We start from the raw sequence: 14,032 nt of genomic DNA on the forward strand, positions 1-14,032 counted from the left end.
TATATATATATATATATATATATATATATATATACAGAAAAAAGGACAAATTCTTCCCATTTGCAATAACATGGCAGGACCTAGAGGGAATTATGCTAAGGGAAATAAGCCAGTCTGAGAAAAACAAACACCAGATGACTTCACTCATATGTGGAATATAAACAAGTACTGGGACATAGAAAATAGTTCAGTGGTTACCAGGGGAAGGGGGTGGGGGGTGGCACAGGGGGTGAAGGGGAGCATTTATGTGGTGACAGTCAAGAAATAATGTACAACTGAAATCTCACATTGATGTAAACTATTATGAATTCAATAAAAAATAAATAATTTTTTTAAAAACTCCGAGCAAACTAGGAATAGAGGATAATGTCACGAACTCTATAAAAATCATCTATTGAAAACATACAGCTGTCATTGTGCTTAATAACAAAAGACTATCTTCTTAAAATTATGACCAAGGAAAAGATGTCCACTTTCATCACTCTTATTTAACACAATACTGGAAGTCTAGCCAGCACAATAGGACAAGAAAAAAGAAATAAAAGGCATATAGATGAGAAAGGAAAAAAATCTATACCTATTTACATATGACATAATTGTCTATGTATATACAAAATCCCAAGGAATCTACCAAAAAAATTTCTAGAATTAATAAATGAATTTGAGGTTGCAGGTTACAAGATCAACTCAAAAAAATCAATTAGATACCTATATGCTATATATATATATATACACACGTGTATATCTAAACCTCAAACTTTATGTGCGATTTAATTCAAAATGTATCATAGCTTTCACTATAAATGAAAAACTATAAAACTTAAGAAGAAAATGTTATTTCTGGAAATATTCTTCCAGAACTAGTTACACAAAAAGTTCTTAGTCATGACTACATAATCATGATCAATAAAAGGAAAAAAATTGATAAATTGAATATCAAAATAAAACATTTACTCTGTGAAAAACAATGGCAAGAGGATGAAAATACAAGCTACAGAGAAAATATCTGCAAACCATATATCCAACAGCGGACTTGGGTCACAACTATACAAAGAATTCTTTAAAAAGTAACAAAGCAAACAATCCAGTTAGAAAATGGACAAAAGGCATGAACAGAAACTTTACCAATGAGAATATGCCAATGTGTACTGTATAATTTTTAATTTTCTGTCTATTGCAATGTTTTGAGGAGCCAGCCCTAGTGGTCTAGTAGTTAAGATTTGGCACTCTCACTCCAACAGCCTGGGTTCATTTCCCAGTGAGGGAATCACACCACCCATCTGTAGGTTGTCGTACTGTGGTGGCTGCATGTTGCTATGATGATAAAGCTGTACCACCAGTATTTCAAATGCCAGCAGGGTCACCCATGGTGGACAGGTTTCAGTGGAGCTTCCAGACTGAGACAGACTAGGAAGAAGGACCTGGCCACTCACTTTCAAAAAAAAAAAAAATGGCCATGAAAACCCTATGAATAGCAGTGGAGCATCATTTGATAGAATGCTGGAAGGTGAGAGGATGGTGCAGAAAGCCCAGGCAGGGTGCCACTCTGCTGTACAAAGGGCTGCGAGTAGTCAGAATTGACTCAACAGCACTAACAATGATGTTTTGACCTTTTAAAAAGCTGTTTCTGGCTAGGGAGAAACTGCTCATCACTGGGCTAGCCAATTCTTAGAGATAGCAAATAACTCAGCCAGGAGCAGGCCTTTGGTATGCAAACTGTCCAGAGCTATACCTCCTCTATCTGGCCAGTACACCCCAGGAGGCAGTATTCCTCAACCTTAATGATCCCAGGCCCAGGTACCTGGCAACTTGAAACCACCCCTATAGTTTAAAGACCAATGGAAATATTCAAATTAGGCAACGCTAAACTTTTTACTCTGCCAAGCCTTGCCTTTCTCATGGAAATCCCACTAAAGTCTCTGCCCTTGGCTTTCTCCTTGCTCCTGTATTCTGCCACCTTACCAAACCTGGTATTCCTCCCATGGCACTGCCAATATCCCTGATGAACATGGATGGCAAAAGTCCTCAACAAAATATTAACAAACCAAATTCAAAATACGTTAAAAGGATCATATTCTGTGATCAAGTGGGATTTATTCCAGGGATGCAGGCATGATTCAATATCTGTAAATCAATGTGATACACCGCATTAACAAAATGAAGAGTTAAAATTACATGGTCATCTCAATAGATGCAGAGAAAGCAGTTGACAAAATTCAGCATCCATTTATGACTAAAAACTCTGAACAAAGCAAGTATAGAGGGAATATACCTGAACATAATAAAGGCCATATATGACAAGCCCACAGCTAACATCAGTACCCAACAGTGAACACTGAAAGTTTTTCCTCTAATATGAGGAACAAGACAAGGATGCTCACTCTCACGTATTTTTTTCAGCATAGTATTGGAAGTCTTAGCCAGAGCGATTAGGCAAGAAAAAGAAATAAAAGGCATTTAAATTGGAAAAGAAGAAGTAAAACTGTCACTATTTGCAGATGACATATTATATATACAAAACCCTAAACACTCCACCAAAAAACTATAAAACTCTTTAAAAAACAAAATTCAACTGAGTAAATTTTAAAGATCTTATTGGCTTTATTCAGTGACTCATGAATTGGGCAGCATCCCATCCAGCAGATAGAAAGGAGCTCTGGCAAGCTATTCAAAATCAAAGACTTGTATAGGCGGAAGGGAGCAAGATAAGGAAGTTATATTAGCAAAAAGCAGATTGATTGTGACAAGGTCACTTTCCTTTATCAGACAGGCCGTCTGTCAGGCAGATTACCTCACTAGTGCTCACCAGGTAATTCCAGATTGACTGGTTTGAAATTCCATTCCTGGGAGAGGCTGAAACTGTAATTACATTACATATTAAGTCTCAGTTCAGTGGTGTGGGGCTTAGCATAAGTGACTCCATTTGGGGTCTGTTGTCCCTTTTTAACAGAACTAATAAACAAATTCAGTAAAGTTGCAGAATACAAAATCAATACACAAAAATCTGTTGTGTTTCTATACACTAACAACAAACTATCAAAGAAATTAAGAAAGCAATCCCATTTAGGATTCATCAAAAAGAATACTTAGAAATAAAGTTAACCAAGCAGGTGAAAGAGCTGTACACCAAAAACTAGAAGACATTGATGAAAGAAACTGAAGAAGACACAATAAATGGAAAGATATTCCAAACTCATGGATTGGAAGAATTGATATTGTTAAAATGTCCATACTACCCAAAGCAATCTACAGATTCAATGCAATCCCTACCAGAATTGCAGTGGCATTTTTTCACAGAAATTGAATAAAGAATCTTAAATTTGTATAGAACCACAAAAGACCCCAAGTAGCCAATAGAATCTTGAGAAAGAAGAGCAAAGCTGGAGGCATCGCACTCCCTGATTTCAAATTATATCACAAAGCTGTAGTAATCAAAACAGTATGGTTTTGGCATAAAAACAGACATAGAGATCAATGGAACAGAATAGAGAGCCCAGAAACACACCCATGCATTTATGGTCAATTATTTACAATAAAGGAGCCAAGGACATACAATGGGATAAAACATAGTCTGTTCAGTAAATGGTGTTGGGAAAACTGGACAGTTATATGCAAAAGAATGAAACTAGACCACTACATTATACCAAACAAAAATTAATTCAAAGTCGATTAAAGACTTGACTCTAAGACCTGAAACCATAACACTCCTATAAGAAAACATAGGCAATAAGCTTCTTGACATAGGTCTTGGCAATGATTTTTTGAATCTAGCACCAAAAGCAAAAGCAACAAAATAAAAAATAAACAAGTGGAACTACATCAAACTAAAAAGCTGCTGCACAGCAAAGGAAACCATCAACAAAATGAAAAGACAACCTACCAAATGAGAGAAATGTTTGGGAATCATGTATCAAATAAGGGGCTAATATTCAAAATATAGAAAAATCAGGGCTGGCCCCGTGGCTGAGTGGTTAAGTTCATGCGCTCTGCTGCAGGTGGCCCAGTGTTTCGTTGGTTCGAATCCTGGGCGCGGACATAGCACTGCTCATCAAACCACGCTGAGGCGGCGTCCCACATGCCACAACTAGAAGGACCCACAATGAAGAATATGCAACTATGTACCGGGGGGCTTTGGGGAGAAAAAGGAAAAAATAAAATCTTTATTAAAAAATATATAGAAAAATGTTATACAACTTAATAGCAAAAAAAAAAAATCTGATTAAAAAGGAGGCAGAAGATCTGAATAGACATTTTTCCAAGAAGACATACAAATGGCCGACAGATGAAAAGATGATCAACATCACTGATCATCAGAGAAATGCAAATCAAAACCACGATGAAATACTACCTCACACCTGTTGGAATGGCTATCATCAAAAAGACAAAGATAAAAAATGCTAGTGAGGACGTGGAGAAAAAGGAACCCTTATGCACTGCTGGAAATGTAAATTGGTGTAGCCACTATGGAAAATAATACGGAGGGTCTTCAAAATATTAAAAATAGAATTACCACATGACCCAGCAATTCCACTTCTGGGTATTTATCTGAAGAAAATGAAAACACCAACTTGAAAAGATGTACATCCCCCACCACGTTCACTGCAGCATTATTTACAACAGCCAAGACATGGAAACAACATAAGTGTCCATTGATGAATGAATGGATGAAGAAATTGTGCTGTAAATATATATATATAATGAAGAATGTTCAGCCATAAAGAAAAATGAAATCTTTCCATTTGTGACAACGTGACCTTGAGGGCATTATGCTAAGTGAAATAAGTCAGAGAAAGACAAATACCACATGATCACTCTTATATGTGGAATCTGAAAGACAAAGACAAAACAAGCTTATAGATACAGAGAACATACTGGTGGCTGCCAGAGTCAGGGGGTGGAGGGGGTTGAAGAAATGGGTGAAGGAAGTTAAAAGGTAAAAATTTTAAAATCAATAATATATTTCAGTTTCTGTAGTTAATTAGATTGTATATCTGAAAGTTGTCAAGAGAGTAGATCTTAAAAGTTCTCATCACAGTAAAAAAATTCTAAGTTTGTGTGTTGATGGATGTTAACCAGACTTGTGGTGATTTCATATTGAATCATTATGTTGTACACCGAAACTAAAGTAATGTCAATTATATCTTAAAACACAATTTAAAAATAGATGAAAAAAACTGTATCATGTAATAACTGTTGAAATGTAAAGTCTGTAGTCTATTAGAATTGTGCCAACGTCATTCTCCTGGTTTTCATATTGTATCACAATTATGTGAGATGTTGCCATTCAGGGAAGCTGGGTAAAGGGTACAAGAACCTCTTGGTACTAATTTTGCAACTGCCCAGGGATCTACAATTATTTCAAAATCAAAGGCTTTTTTTTAAAAAAAAAAAAAGAAAGAAAGAAAAGGTAACTGGTCCTATCAGTGGGAACAAACTTACTGTTCATAAATGGATTTTGCAAAGAATTATCCCAATAATTCATCCATAAAAATCCTAAGGCCCTGCATGTGTGTTTTTAATGGAGAGGGGCAACGGGAGGGGAGCGCAGAAATGTTGGGGAGGAACCAACTGGGCAATTTTCTCTTCTCTTTAGTTTACGTGATACACATGTTACAGGCTCTTAACATCAGCCCCGATATCAGTTCCCCCACATAGAAACCAGTGTATATGGGGTTAAAACTAAAACCCACCACCCCCTTTCCTGCTTCTCTAGCTCCACTCATACGTAAATACCTGTTTCTTTAAACTTTGACTCGAGCTTTACAACTAAATGGGAGTTACAAATTGTTAAAAGCCCAGGTGGCCTGATGTTGGAGGCACACTAAAGTTTAGCTAATCATGTGTCCTTGAAGTTTGCCAGGAAAGCTGCTGTCTCAAGAATGTCAAGGAGCGGAGGCTTCCCAGACCTCAACTCCTCGACTCCCGGCGCTCGAAGCGCCTCAAACAGGAAGACGAGACAAGAGACAACGGCAAAGGACGCCCACCTGCCATCCTCCTATCTCCCCTGCCACCTCCTCCCCCCCCCAACCCCCGGCCCCAGCCCCGCCTTGCTGAAAGCAGCCTCTCAAGGCCAAAAGCAGGCTGGTGGAAAAACACTGACCTGCACAAGCTACATGAGTCCCCTCCCTTACCCAAAACCCCAAATAAAAATCCCTACCCATTCTTCATCCGGGAGCTAACAATTTTTGAGGCATGAGCCCTTGCTTTGCTCCCTGTGCCTGGCATAGTAAAAACCTTTCCTCTCCACTCAAGACTCTGTTCTCGTTATTTGGATTGGCATTGGGTTCAGAAACCGAACTTTCGGTTACACACAGAGTGTGCGTGTCCAAGCAGCAAGCTGCAAAATTTCTCAGGCAAGCGACAGGAGGAAATCCCGTCCCTTTCCACCCCTGGGGGCTGAGCCTCACTGCAGCCGCCGCCCCGCTAGTGCCTCGGCCTGAGGGACGACGGGCCCCGTCATTTCAGGAAAGCGGCCCGTCCTCACGACGGCCGCGCCCTGGGGCCTCGCGGGCCGCCCTCGCCCACCTCCCGTGGGAGGGACGCTGCCGGGCGGCGCCGCCCGAGCATCGGCGGAGCACCAGCCTCCCGCAGCGAGGCCTGCAGACGGTGCCGAGCGCGCGGCGCCGCCCCCACTCCGCCCCCTCCGCCCCCTCCGCCCCCTCCGCCCCGGCGCGCTCACCGCCCCTGACCCCGCCGCCGCCACCGCCCCCTCCGACCCCGCCCCGCCCCCTTCTCCGCCCCGCCCCCCTCCTTCGCCGCGGCGGCCTCCCGGGGCCGCCCAGGGCCCCGCCCCCGCTACGCAGGTGGCCGCTGAGCCCCACGCCGCGCCGGCCGGGGCGGACCTTGCGCCAGGGCGCTCCCCGCAGGGCTCCGGGGCCTGGAGGGATGACAGGGCCAGTCCCGGGGTGTGCAAGGGAGGCACGCGCGCCTCTCCCGACTGCGGGAGACGGGAGAGGACTGGTCGCTGGAGTCCGTGACCCTCTGTCTTCTCCCAGGGCCACAGAGGTGGTGGATGCTGTCAACCCTGGGTTTCTTCCTTGGTCCCAGATGCTACCTGTGTGACAACAGATGAAAACCCACATGGCGGAGCTCTGGGGGGCACTTAGGTAAGATGAATTTCCTGGGTGCGACTATCAGAAGAATCCAGCCACATTTCCTGAGCCAAAGCCATGATCCTGACCAGCCATTTGCTGCTCGGCAGGTGCTGCCCTAAACCCCAAGAGCGCTGCGCGCACGTCCTGGGACTATCCGCTGCCGCTTTCCCGTTGGAGACTTTAAAATCCTGTGATCAACAGAGCACTTGAGGGCCTCATGGGATTTACGGAATGTGTTTACAAGAATACTGAGGTCTAAACCTCTCTTAATTGTGTGCACTTAACCTCTGGCTGGGAACGGCCAGCTCTATTTCAGCAAAAATCTGGGAGTGAACAATGGAATCTCCATATTTTCCCATCATTGCATGTTCTGGAACAATTTCTCTTACCAGGACTTCTCCACCCCAGAGCTATTGCTATATTGATGTGGAGGGCTGTCCCCTGCAGCGTCCGACGTTTAGCAGCATCCTAGGCCTCTCCACACTAGATGCCAGGCAACTCCGTCTCTCTCGACTTGCGACAACCAAACATGTTTCCACACATTACCTTGGCAAGCAAAATGGTGCATATTTCCGGTGCAAAGGCTGCAGGCAATGAACTCTCAACTCTGATTTTCACCCTCACTTTTGAATTATAGTATCGTATGACAAAGAATTCTGGATGGACCGGTTCCCCCCGCCTCAGCACTTCCAGATGTCATTTCCTTCTGTTCTGGCCTCCACTGCTTCTGATCCTGGTCATTTACATCGTGTTTTTCGAATCTCTTCAGATTTCTTCTTCTTCTTTCAACAGTGTTCGTAGGTGTGGTTTCCTTAGGTCTTGCTTGGGTTTGCTGAACTTCTCTTGGGATATATTCAGCCATCATTTCTTCAAATTCTTTGCCTGACACAGCAAATATTTTGCACTCTCCATTCTCCCTCAATTACATGTTGGACCAACTGATATTTTCCAATAGATTACTAAGTTCTTAATTTTATAGAAACTATTTTTATCTCTAATTTTCAATATGGATAACTGCTGTTGGAAAGCTCACAAACCCTTTCATCTATAATCTCTAATGTTATTAACCTCACCCAGTGATTTAAATTTCAGATATTCTATTTTTCAATTCTATAATTCCTTTTTGATTCATTTTTATCTTTGACTTCTCTGCTGAGATTTCCCATATCTGTTCACTCATTTTTTTCTCCCCAAATTTAAACATAATAAAACTAGTAGTTTCAAAACCATGTCATTTCAACATCTGGGTCATTTCAGGAGCTTTTCTGTTGGCACTTTTTCCTCCTGATTTTGAGTCACGTTATTCTGCTTAACATGTCAGGTAATTACTGATTCATGCTGGACATTTTAGATGATATGTTGTAGAGATTCTAGATATAATAACTTCCTAAGGCTGCTGTAACAAATTACCAAAAACTTAACGGCTTAAAACAGAAATTTTTTCTAAAAATGAAGGTGTCAGCAGGGCCACACGCTCTCTGAAGACTCTATGAGAGTGCCCCTCCTTTCCTCTCCCAGCTTCTGGGGGACCCGTGTTTCTTGCTTGTAGACACAGCACTCCAATTTCTGCATCCTGGTCTGTTTCTTAGTAGGATACTCTCATTGAATTTAGGGTGCAACCTAATCCAGTATTATCTCATCTCAATCCTTACCTTAATTACACCCGCGAAGACCCTATTTCCACTAAGGTCACTCTCTGAGGTTCCAGGTAGATGTGAACTTTAAGGAGACACTATTCAACCAACTACACTGGATTGTGCTGACTTCCATTATAGAATATTGAGTTTTGTTCAGGCAAGCAATTGAATCACTAGTCGACCCTTCTGGATCTGTCAGGCTTTGTTTATTCTTTTGTAGCACCATGTCTATTACGGTCTTGAACCTAATTCTAGAGCATGGTCCTTTCACTAGGGAGCATTTCATAAACATTTTCTGTAAGGAGTCAGATAATACATCTTCTAGGCTTTGTGAAGAAAGAGGCAAAATGACGGCTACTATATACACACAAGAGAAAAAGAATTTAAACCAAATTGTTATTCATGAAATTCTAAGTTTAAATATAACGAGTACAAGTTTATGTAATGTGGATCTGAGAATGGAATTCCATGATTTAATTGGGGTTCAAAGTTACTGTATCCTATCATCAAAATCAATTGCAGAGGGCAATCGAGTGGCGGAGGGGTTGGGTGTGTGTGCTCCACTTCAGCAGCCTGGGGTTCATGGATTTGGATCCCAGGCACAGACCTACATACCATTCATCAAGACATACTGTGGCGGCATCCCACATACAAAATAGAGGAGTGGCACAGATGTGAGTTCAGGGACAATCTTCCTCAACCAAAAAGAGGAGGATTGGCAACAGATGTTAGCTCAGAGCCAATATTCCTCACCAAAAAAAAAAAGGAGATATCCAGCAGTTAATGTTGATCTGTAATGATATTTTATGTATTTCATCTTTAAAAATGTCTTTCCATGCAGATACTGCCAAACACTGAGTGTTGGTATATGACTAATTAAGCATATTTAGTGCTAGGAAGGCATTTACAGAATTCTGTTTGATTCTTCTCTAGATATCTGCCTCTCAACATGTCATTACATTGTAGAATAATCACTTCCAATTAAATTCCAAAATTTAACTAATTCTGAAGGAAATTTCCTTTACACTTGCATCAAAGTCCCAAAAAAATGCCACAGTTTGAGGTTGTAAAGCGTGGGAATGAAGATACTCCTTGTTTTCCATTTCCAACCACACAGGAGTGCACAGTGCCGCCTGACGTTCCTCGTGATTCAAACATTAGCTGCTGTTGATACGACTTCAGAACAGGGTAAGTTTCACATGTAAGTACGGTTTTGTCTAAGAACTTTAAGTTGAATCCTGAAAGATTGTCAAACGTGTAGCAAAAGCTAATTTCCAAAGGCATTCACAGTTCAGTAACAGTGCAGAGGCAGCTGTTCACATTCAGAACAAATTCAATGTTGACTATGAACTTGTAAAAATAAAATCACAATATTTACTGCTGCTAAGTCACTGACCTGCTCTGTGGTGGGTCAAGTCAGGCTACCACAGTAGTTTGGTATTATCAAGAGAAAAAGAATTTAAACAAAATTGTTATTCATGAAATTTCTAAGTTTAAATATAATAAACTAAAAAAGCTCATGGATCTCATGACAGTTAAGTCCATGAGAGCAAGTGAAGTTCTACTGTTCACACTATTCCTTAACACGACATGAAAATATTTTCAGCAATGTTCCCTTTGACAAATAATACAATAAACAAGGTTTCTAAATGTCCAACTAAGCCTTTTTCTGCTCTACACACATTTTTACCATCAGTTGTAACACACATTAGCAGATTCCACTTCACGTTACAGTGAATAAGTGTTTTCACAACTTCTTTTAAAATATTCTTAAATGTATTTGTTCCAGACTGTTCATAAAGGTTAAATTCTTTACTCACTTCAAATGCAGCAGTGACACCTCGAAAAAACAGAAACAGAGCAGTACTGGTTACAACTGTTGGCTCAGCAACAGCCAAGGAAAAACACTTAAATCATCTGCCTTTTTCTCTTAATTGACTATTAATGTTGCTCCAACTGTCCTCAACTCTTAAGGACAAGTGTTCTCACCAAAAGGATAAGAATGTTGTTTTTTTCTGGACATAATCTTCAGCTGCTGCAATCAAACACAATCTAATTAACTCAACATTATCAAACAGCTTTCCTTGTTTGGCCAACAATCAAGCCATTGAAAACGGTTTGACAGCAGCCACATTTTCTTTTTTATTTTGTGAAGTAATTCTGTGATGAGATATTCTATTTAAAATTTTCTAACTGTTCCGGCAATTGCTTACATGTGAGATGGGAGAATTCTGAGGGCTTAGTATGATAATGCCTACATATACAGTACACTTTGGGCACATCTATAGAGTCACTTTTCATTTCTAAAAGTGTTGACAACTAATTCAACAACAAAATCTACACTCTACTGTATTTTAAAAGTCCACTTTTATCTTCTTGTTTAGACAGGATATTCACTAGCAACTTTTTCAAACTTTGCAATATTGTCAAGTTATAATTATACCACTAGCAACTGTAACACTATGAGCAGCAGTGTAAAGCAATGAAAGTGTCCATGTTCAACTACTAAATTCTGCTGTTGTAGGACAAACACAACCAAAGACAACACGTAAGCAACTGAAGATAGCTGTTCCAAAACACTTTATTTAAAGATTTAAAAAGCTCTAAATTTTTATCATTTTCATGTGTAAAAAATATTAATTTGATTTTTTTCAATCATTTAACAATATAAAAACCATTCTCAGCGTGTAAGTTGTATAAAAACAGGCAATGGGCTGGACTGGACCCATGAGCCAGTTTGTGCAGCCTTTGCTCTAGGATATAGTCTGTACTCCTGAGGCTTGATGTTCACCAGATGCTCAAGGTGCTCAGCAAGTGTTCTCAACAGTGGATGCCCAAGAATGCCTACATCTCTCAGCCCTGCATGTCTGCTATCACCATTTAGCTCTCAGCCAGAAGGGAGGTGATGTCTGCTAAACCTCATGGAGCCTTGGCCTGCATAGATTTACCCCAACCCTTTGCCAAAGATTCATGTTTATTCATGGGCCCTAGCATGTTTGCCTGTATCCTTAAAACACACACACACAGTCGAGCTTCAACTGTGCTTGTTTGGGCGTCCTGAGGCATGTTGGTGCTAACCAGATACAGGCCACGTTTCATACACATATTTACAATTTTTTCTTTTACAAAGAACACTGCATATTTTAAAACAAGCCCCACTGATAAAGAACTTGAGGAGTCCACTTCACGTGTACAACAGCTCTTAAACATTATACTACATGCCGTCCCTACAGACATGTACACATGGCATGAAAATGCACCTATACAACTCACACGCACACACACCCAGAATGCAATTTTATACAAGTGAACTCATTTCTTAAAAGACCAGTATTCACCTAAGTCACCTTCTCATATCATTCTGAGATGCACTTTTCTTAGCTCCACAGAGAATGGTGCCAACCCCAAGATCCACACCACTTGAGAGAGAAGAGCCTCTACCCTGAAGCTATCACCCTGCAGTGAGGAAGGCCACCAGCCAGAAAGGAGCTGCAGATCCCCCTGGGTCTGTCCTCGGAAGACTTCACAGGCACTGATGGCAGTCCCTGGAATCAGAGTCTGTACATGAGAACACAACTCTCAGTGGGGCTCAGGAGCCAACCCAGGCCCCTAAGCTGACCCCCACACTACTGACCCCTAAGATTGGCAGGATCCCATACTGGAGTGGCTGTGAAATGGCACTGGAGGGCTGACCAGGATAGTCATAAGCTTCCTGGGGGGGGGGGGGGGGGGTCACTTCTGAGCAGCAGCTGAAAATTATAGGTAATAAATTAAACATTTTGAGTATTTGACGGAAGCCATACACTCTCTTCCTAGAAACATGCACATATAACATACCCATGAACTTCTGGCAGAGTGGGGCCCTGAGCAGCAGTTCTTGACAATTTTGAATCACTAAAACAGTGACCATTTCGAAAAGCTAACAAAAGCCATGAATTCTCATGTTAGACATATGCAAAGACCCAGACAATTCCGCATGTATCTCAGCCAGCCAATGAAGACTGCAAACCATCTGTGGGACTCAGATTAGGATCAGGCTAGAGGTGGCTCAGAATGTTTATTTCCTAGTTACCTGACACTGAAGACTATGTGCTCAGGATGGGAGGACAAGGCCCGAGGATACAGAGGAGCCTAAGCCTGAGAAAGCAGCAGGCAGTCACCTACCCTGGCAACGCTCCCTGGATCCTTTCCTTCTAGGCGGGTCATACAGCTGGGTTGCCTATCATTCTGGCTATCAGGTCAGAGATGGTTGTAGACTTAGAAACTTAGTCACCCAGTTAACTAAGCAGAGAGTGAAGTGAAAGAAGTATAATAATCATTGTTTAGTCATGTGCAGTTAGGCAAATAGCTGAGATCCAGTGTCATTCTGTCACACCACCAAACAGGTAAGCAAACTGTGACCTGTGGAGAGCACTGAAAAGATGAGAATGCTCTTCATCAAGTGCATCACTGCATGCAACAGTGCAAAAACCCTGTCAACAGACCTCTTTTGTGCCTGTGGTAGCGTGAAGAGCATGAAGCAGCACGTATACAGAAAACCTAATTTCTCTAGGATCCCAAATGATCCTCCCATTTGTTGAAACAACAGTTCAGAGACAGTTAAGAAAGATCCATAAGGCAAGGAGCATTAATGTCTAGGGCTCAGACAACATTCTCTAGTGGATGAAGTGGTGTTGGGGAGTGTCCCCTGGACATGTGCCAGCAAAGAGGCCTGAGTCCCGTATCACTAGGACTGTGTCTTTGAGTTTCCCAAGAATGACTCTAAGCCAGTTGACTGAGTTGGTTATACTTTGGGGGTACCTCACTGAGATGAAATTAAATGCTTTATCAGAATTTTAAATTATTTAAGGGGGCTTAAAATTCTAAATATTTTAAGGAAAACTTAAAATTTGGGGGAAAAAATGAATAAAGAACTTCCTCTATAATGTAAACTATTACAAAGGCGAATTAAACATTATCATGATCAGAACAGGGAAAATAGTTTGGTAAAAGCAAAACGTTATCAGAAACACATAGTAAAAGTATAGGAGCCAATTTCAATGAACTTCTGCTGGCTTATCTCAGATGATGTGAGTGTCAAAAAACCACCCGTTAAGGATTATAACCCACTAAAGGAATAATCTGAGTCTATACAGACATAAATTTCAAACTCTGGAGAAAGGAAAATCCTTCCACAGCAGGATAAGCACAGGAGCAATAACAGAACAAGAACAGAAAATGCTTTTGCAATTATAGTAATAATTGATTTGAGCAGTGATTAGAAATAAATGCTAAAAAATTAGCATTACTATTTATTAATAT

At 41.0% G+C, this 14,032-nt stretch overlaps 1 long non-coding RNA gene across 1 annotated transcript; it reads left to right on the top strand.

The window, feature by feature from the left end:
* The first annotated feature begins 6,890 nt into the window (after nucleotides 1-6,890).
* LOC124240922 (uncharacterized) lies at nucleotides 6,891-14,018 on the top strand. The gene is made up of 3 exons (XR_006889052.1): nucleotides 6,891-7,106; nucleotides 9,849-9,919; nucleotides 12,113-14,018. It is a non-coding gene; the product is annotated as an uncharacterized LOC124240922 (long non-coding RNA).
* The last annotated feature ends 14 nt before the right edge of the window (nucleotides 14,019-14,032 follow it).

The sequence above is a fragment of the Equus quagga genome, chromosome 6 (genome assembly GCF_021613505.1).
Source record: "Equus quagga isolate Etosha38 chromosome 6, UCLA_HA_Equagga_1.0, whole genome shotgun sequence".
NCBI classification, from domain to species: Eukaryota; Metazoa; Chordata; class Mammalia; order Perissodactyla; family Equidae; genus Equus; species Equus quagga.